Source organism: Orbicella faveolata, unplaced genomic scaffold, assembly GCF_042242905.1.
Source record: "Orbicella faveolata isolate gen_17 unplaced genomic scaffold, um_ofav_v1 contig_35, whole genome shotgun sequence".
NCBI lineage: Eukaryota > Metazoa > Cnidaria > Anthozoa > Scleractinia > Merulinidae > Orbicella > Orbicella faveolata.
This window is the reverse complement of record NW_028301564.1, coordinates 23,499,934-23,507,500: the sequence shown is the minus strand read 5'-3', so window position 1 is coordinate 23,507,500 and position 7,567 is coordinate 23,499,934. Positions and strand designations below refer to the sequence as shown.

General features: G+C 38.5%; 2 long non-coding RNA genes and 1 pseudogene across 3 annotated transcripts in view; 1 reads left to right on the top strand and 2 right to left on the bottom strand.

The window, feature by feature from the left end:
- LOC110065308 (sushi, von Willebrand factor type A, EGF and pentraxin domain-containing protein 1-like) overlaps positions 1-7,567 on the bottom strand; it is a 50,781-nt pseudogene that overhangs the window by 34,540 nt on the left and 8,674 nt on the right. Inside the window, exon 5 of the transcript XR_016202074.1 lies at positions 4,766-4,969. The product of XR_016202074.1 is annotated as a sushi, von Willebrand factor type A, EGF and pentraxin domain-containing protein 1-like (transcript). The remainder of the gene's footprint in view (positions 1-4,765; positions 4,970-7,567) is intronic.
- On the top strand, positions 1,125-2,317 carry LOC149103952 (uncharacterized). Its single transcript, XR_016202073.1, has 3 exons — positions 1,125-1,309; positions 1,391-1,505; positions 2,136-2,317. It is a non-coding gene; the product is annotated as an uncharacterized LOC149103952 (long non-coding RNA).
- LOC149103951 (uncharacterized) lies at positions 2,958-3,525 on the bottom strand. The gene is made up of 2 exons (XR_016202077.1): positions 3,250-3,525; positions 2,958-2,996 (listed from the first exon to the last, which is right to left on the bottom strand). It is a non-coding gene; the product is annotated as an uncharacterized LOC149103951 (long non-coding RNA).

Below are 7,567 nucleotides of genomic sequence, written 5' to 3'. Positions count from 1 at the left end.
GGTAGCCTGACTGACAGTTTACGGTTATAAAGTTGGTCAACGTCCCTTTTGAAGCGTCCAAGAGAGTCTTATTTCCTTAAATAGACGGGTAGGCTACTCCATGATGGCGCCCCGCGGTAGCAAAAGCCACGCTTGCAGTACTTTGTGCGCGGCTTGGGCAAGTCTAATTTGAGCTCAGAATCTTTTAGAACGTATGGTGTACTGCAGATGCTACATACGTTTTGCAGGTACGCCGGAGAAAACCCCTCAATTGCTTTAAACATCAACATCACCTTAAGCTTCTTCCGGCGTGTGGGGAGATTGGCCCAGTGGAGTCAAATTGAGGAGGAAACTTGCACGTGGCATAACTGGACCTGGTAATGACCCAGGCAGCCATGTTTTGGAGTTTTTTTTTTAATTTATCGCTCAAGGTAACGTTGCGTTCATCCCAAACGGGGCTACAATAGTCAAAGTGGGATAAAATCAACGCATGGTAGATTTGGAGAGCGGTTCTTTCGGAGATGAATACACGTTTAAAGGCGCCTATGGCTAAGGATACCTTCTTGCTCATTTCGTCTATATGTCAATTGCCACGCCCAGTGATTTGAAAGTCTCTGACCTTTTTGATCGATTTTCTGTCGGTCACAACATTAATTTGGTTATTCGAAAGAGCATGTACTCGTTAATTTGACCCAATTACCATAAATTCATTCACAGTAACATTAAGGCTTAGCCTATTGGTTACAAGCCAGCAATTAAGTTTTCTCAGCTCTGAGTTTACGACATTTTCAAGGTCAGCCATTGTACTGGCAGCGTTAGTTATATTTGTGTCGTCAGCGAACATCCTCGCAGAAGTTAAACTGAGGCAACTGGGCAGACCATTAATGTGAACTAAGAATAGGAGTGGTCCAAGGTTGCTACCCTGTGGGACACCACAGGAATCTGGGGCAACACCTGACAAATGGCCATTTATGCTGCATTTTTGGCTTCGGTCGCAGAGATATGATTCAAACCATTTGGGACCACTCGTGTCCACACCATATTTATGAAGCTTCCGCAATGGGAGACTATAATAAGAGGAAACTAGTTATGATCTACAGTTGAACCCCGCCTTACGGCCACTCCGTTTATTCGGCCACCTCGTTATCAGTCCGGAATACCCCGATAAATTTGGACATCTGTGATGTCACGAAACTCACGTTTCAACCAATGAGAATGCGTGTTTTGATTGGAGTGTTGTGTTTCACAACAAACCAAGAGATTCAAGATGGCGGACAAAGAGAGTCGCGAATACTTTCCATGCCATGCCATGAATGCGGGCCTTCAGGAGGTATCTATTTATCTCGAATTGAGTTAAATACTGTCCAAATTATAAAATAAAGGGAAAGTTTGTGTTCGCGTTCCATGTCAGACAATTCTGCTCAGATAACGATTATCCTCGGACCGAAGGAAGCACCACAGAACGCAATGCGGGCCACGTGTGACGAACTGCTGTTATCATTCTTTGGAAAGAGACCGTACAATCGGTAGGCATCTTTACTCTGAATTTTTCTAAGCACAGAAATGATCGATATGAGAATAGAGGCTTTCCTCTTATCTAGGGATTATCGGGCCGAAATCGACAGCACGCGCGTGTTCTTATATGCCGGCAAAGATAAATTTTAGATGCCCAAAATGTTATATGTTTTGGCTAAATCGAGGAAATGAAATCATCATTAAAACAGAATTTTCAATAACGCATACGAGTGAGAAATTCTTGTTCTTTTATACAAAGTAAACTAAGCTAGAAAAAATGTATCCAAAATTTTAGTGTTGTCATATATAGGGATAGTCAAAAATTCTGTTAATATATTCTTTGTAAATCTGAAATTTCTCCATTTTGGTATTTATTTCAAATATTTCTTGTATCTATTTGTTACTGTGCTAAAAGATATCATGTCTGATTTCCAAATTTAAATTATGAAAACTTACATATAATTGCTGACTTTCACAAGTTATTTACCCAAAAATATCAAAATATAATTCCTGGACAGGCTGACAAGGGAGCATTCACAATCCATCCACATGTCCCAAGGTTTTATTATATATCTATGTTAAGTATACAAAACAAATTCAGTCTTGAGAGTGAAATCCATTTTATTTTATTCACTCTTTAGGTACTCTCGACCTTGAATTTGCCTCTTAGCAGAATGCAGGACCTGAAACAAATCACAATCGCTTAGAAGATTACTACATTGCTTACAGATGCCAATATTATTACAAATGTATTTTTCGTTTTAACATATGAATTTATTTTGAATGTAGTTACCACATTAGTCTCACTAAATAAGAGATTGCCCTCAGGTGGTCTGATAACTCTTATGTTTCCTATTTTTTATTACATATTCTTAACCAAACTGATATGTTTCCTGTTCACAACCAATTAATGTTTTGCATTAGTTTCACAATTAGTAATGTTCAACACTCGACACTACATTATAAACTCTCGTACCTTTTCAGTTTTTGCGTTCATAAAAATTATTTTGCAAAAACATTACTTTCTGGTACGTTCAAGCTTCATGGGGAGGTGAAAAGAATCATCATCTACTAGGAACAGCTGCAGTGTGTACAGTTCTTAAAAAATGCCAAAAAAAAAAGAGTACAATGCCCCCTACAAACCTTAACTTACATGTTTCCATGGCCCTCAACGTCTGGTAAATGAGCACAAACAATCTCTTTACCCTTTGCGCCATTCCTTGGGATACTGATAGCATCCATTTACAGGGAATCACTGCACAACCCCTGGCCTGCCTGTTTCGCTGCCACTTCTGTGCTGTAGGTGGTTTTCAACAGACTACTGGCTCTCCAGTGATAAAACTGGGGTGCACATTCGGTGAATCCACCAAAACAGAGACCTCCCAAATTTGTTTAATTTCGTCCGCGTACTTAGCGACGTCCTATTTCCTCTCTTTTCCCTTTGTTTTTTCGCCAAAAATTCGGCAAAGTGCCTCGAGCAGTCGAGTATGCTCTTCCATGTACTTAAGAGAGAGAAATTGAAAACAACTGTCATAAAAATGAAGGAACGATGCATTACTCAAGCCTTATAACAACAGCGGTTCAGGTGCACTCGTAACGCCTCAAATTCAAAGAGGGTTTACAAAATATCGACGTTGTTTACAACCGTGTAATTTGGCATGATAAAACTTTAACAACACTAGAACCAGTAAAAAATATACACAGCTCAATGAAAAATACGTGAATACTAGAAAATAACGCGTACACTTTACTAACCTTAATATTTGGCCACAAAATCGCGTCTACATCGTCGCTTGACACCAAGAAAACTCAATGATTAGAAGACAGTCAACGTTCTCCCACTACCAAAATGGCCGCTTATTCTCCTTCTCAACGTTTGGTAGCAAAAAGTCCTGGATAATGCTGGCCAGACTTTATGCGAGACTGGAAACAACATATTTTCTTGGTCCGCATAAAAGGTCCGCCATTTTCCCTGCTAACAATAGCTTCATGACGTCATGACTGTCCTAATTTATCGGGATATTCCGGACTGGTTATCACGCCACTTTATTCTGGCCCGTACGAAAGCTCAGTTAGTCATTTCCTTATTTAATTAAAGGATCCCCTCTTTATACGACCAGATTTTTGTGGCCTGTAAGTGGCCAGATAAATGGGTCCCACTGCAATTTAATATATTTTATTATTATATGGCTCTGTCTCGCAAGGACTGGGAAATACCAAATTCACCATTTTGATTGGTTGAAATCGATGTTGAAAGCGGTCTAGATTTTCCCATTTAGACCGACATCTAAACCGGTAATGTTTTGCAGTGAAAAAGTTGCAAACTGAAATGCAACTCTACTAACAGTATATATTTATGGAAGTGCCAAAAAGCCTGTTGAGAAAAAAAGTAAAAAGGACGAGCAAACTTTGGTAGAATTAAGTTTAGCGCATCGCGGTTCCCAAGCAAAATGTCAGCTAGTATAAACCAGTTACATTAAAAGAATTAAACTATTCTTGTTTGCCATGTAATAAACGTCTTATTAACCGAACTTAGTCTGTCTGTATGGGATAATCTTGACCTCGGTCATGTGCGCATACCTCACTGCGTTCGGTCTGTACTCACGACCTTGGTCGAGACTCTCCAATACAGACCTCCTGCTCGGTTAATAAGAGCTAATTATATTTTCAGGACAAGGATAAAAGGTCATAAAAATTATGGCAAATATTATTTGTCTCCTATGACCCTTCCTGTGTTCCTAGTCAAAATTCCATCCGAACCTGCATCCTTGTGGTCTCCAGTCGCTAAGGACTTCCAGCTGTTTGCAAATGTAGTTTTTTTGCCTTTAGAGTTTGGATCTCATGAATGAGTCTTTGAGCGATTTTCATCTTTTGTACGAGATAACGAGAGGCTCTTCACATATCTCCCTCAGCAAAGGCCGATATTTCTTTTGTTCAATCTTAAATCCCCGTCTGAAAAGCTCTTCAAAGAAATATGGGTATATCTTCTTCGTCTTATAAACGGGGTTAAAATTTACGCATAAGCAAGCAAAAGCTAACGATAAAAACCTACTTTTCGGCGTCAGTACATGACGTCATTGTCAAGGCGAGCTGAGAGAGGTCAGTGAAAAAATGAATTTTTTAACTCGCAGAATTTGTACAATGGCGTAATGAGCTGACGCCCGAACGTCGATTTTTATCGTTAGTTTTTGCTTGCTTATGCATACCTAAATCTTTAATGAAAGCAAATGTTCCGCCCTTGAAGTAGTAGATTGTGCGAATAATATCTTACATTCGCAAGAAGGAGGATCTGGAGACCAGTCTCCGCTCAGCTGACACGTAATGCTCTCGCTTCCAATTCTTTCAAAGCCAGTCAAGCATTGAAAGCTACAGGTAGTTTGGTAAAGCGGATCAGTGGTTGTGTTTCCATCTGGATTGGTACATGTGCCATAAGTGTTTTCAGCATTATTTACAAATACAGGAGGACATTGTATATCTGACAAAACAAGAGAATTACTAATTAAAAGGGTGCAATCATGATTATGACTACGAAAAGTAAAAAAACACAGAAGACAAATTTTCATTAATCAGTTGAAACCTAGTATATATAATTGTCTAGTTTATCTAAAATTACTTTCTTCTTCTTCCAAATTACCTCTACCTCCTTCGTTGCCAAAGATTCTCCTGGAGACGAGAACATAATTAGGCGCACAGAAATTATAACACAATTTTCAAGTTCCAATCGTTTCTATCGGAATGAAAAGCGAGCATAATTTTGGGTAAACGAGAAATTTCCACAGCTTTTTCCAGTTCTCCTAAACGAGTGTTTCTATCTGGCAATTAGATAATGCGCTCTTGATTTCTATATGTGATGTTATTACCTCAGAGAAATCGACAAGTGAAACTAAACCTCTGGTTTTAATAGCGAAATCGTCGTCGGACTGAAAGTAACGACCGACCTTGTTTGATCACATTTCCAAGCACCGAAAAGACATGAACGAACTTCGAGGCGCCTGTAAATTTGCTCAAACTGACTTTCTTGAGGTTTGATATATCTTCTGAATCGAAGCTAAAAGAAGAGTCATGATTTCCACATTTCCAAACACCGAGAAGCCGAATGAACGAACTTCGAGGTGTTTGTCAATGTGCTCAAACACTTTTTTGAGTGTTTGATACATCTTTTGAATCAAAGCTAAAACTAAGGTTCATGATTTCCTTTCTTTAAACTCGATGAATTATTAAAGTGCTTGAGAATGGCATTTGAAGTTACAGCTGTGTATGCGAACCGTTCATTCAATTTATTCGAGGTACATTCTATTTCACCTAATCTCTAGCCCTTTATAATTATAGAACAGTAGTGCTGCTATAGTTTACCAGCCGAAATTTACAAACTTAATCCTCGCCGTGCCTGTACACACATAAGGCGAAAAATGGTCGAAACATTGTTCCTTTAGAGGAGTTTTGGAACGGCTTATCCATCTTGAAAAGTTTATCTTAAATTTGTAATCCGTTTGTAATCCGTGCAATAATCTTCTCCATCCTTAACCATCCTTGTTCCTTCATGGTTTATTATTATCTCTTTAGTATTTTTCTACATTAGTAAACCACTATTTTCAGGTGTCCTTCAATTTAAGAGTGCCTGCCTGTAAAAATCAGACAAATTCTTAATTTCGCGGCAAGGGTCGAAAATTCGATTTCGCTCATATTCTTATGGTAGATAGGCTAGGGCATGACAAAAACTACTGGATAGTTTTTTTGGCAAAATATTCTTTTATTTCAAAGAAATATGCAAATTACCAAATTCCGTTAAAATCGTCATTTAACGCACCATTTTATCACACAAGTTTGAGAGCCTCGCATGCAAAACCACATTCTTCTTCCGTCTTAAAAACACTCAAATATTTTTGCGCAATGTTTAAATGTGTACTGGGTTGATTTTAGGGAATGTTGCGTTGTCTTTTTGGATGCAAAATAATTAAATTTCGAAGACATGTATTTCATTCTCTTAAAAGTACTTCGTGAATATAATTAATTTTCACCATGTGCGAAACCTTCAAATGGATCAAGCTTCTGGTGGTTGAATTGCAGAAGGATGGTCTACAGATTGCTGTAAAAATTTCTTTGGGCAAATGATTGTGAGCGACGCGAGAGCTTTTCAAAATACGTCAAAAATGCAAATATTTGACCATCCGTCGTCAAATTTCAATTTACGGGTTAGACGTATATTTTAGCATGCGCCACACGACTTGACCTATAATAAGTTGAAATAGACACAGAGCTGATAATTTCGAAATGTTCTAACCTTATTTGTTGTAAAAGGCAGGTCCAAAGCCGATTTGACGTGTTTCCAGTCGATCTCTCACCATTCGTTGCACATAAAGCAGAAGTTTGCTTTTGTTTACACAAGGTTAACGTCCGATGTACATCGCCTACTGTCAACCTATTATTGGTCGAATACTATGAATCTGCGACCATCTTTCTGCGCTTATGAACATCACTGCATCTAAGTCTAAAACGGCTGAGTCATTTGTAGATAGTTGCTTGCTTTACGCTTCGCCAAAATATTGCGTTTGATCGACTGCTGACCATTGCTGATAAGCGTGTCGGCGCAGCACAATCTTACAGCCGTTATTTGTTCGTCACGCAATGCTGTCACGGCATATGCTGCCCATTTTGATCTATTTTGTATAGAGTACTCTCAGGATAAGTGAAACAATTTAATCATTGTTCATAGGTTTGTTCATATATATAATAATATATGTATATTTATATAATCGTGTTCTATAGTGTACGTGGCGTCGGTCCAAATCACGTTTGTTGTACGTTCTGACGTTTCAGACAACAGCTCATAAAGCTAGTGCCTGTACTCACTAGCATTTTAAGAAAATCGCCATAAACAAATTATAGATCAATGAAGCAAGAACTAACTGAAATAAAAATAGGAAATCACAACGTGTCTAATTCATGAGAAAAACAGACTAAATTTAATTAGTAATTACGTGAGTAAATAGCCCTGGCCATGCCATTTTATTTGGCGTATTTTGTTTCCTTAGTGGCGAGGCATTGGTATGTAACAGAAAATAGTGGACTGGTG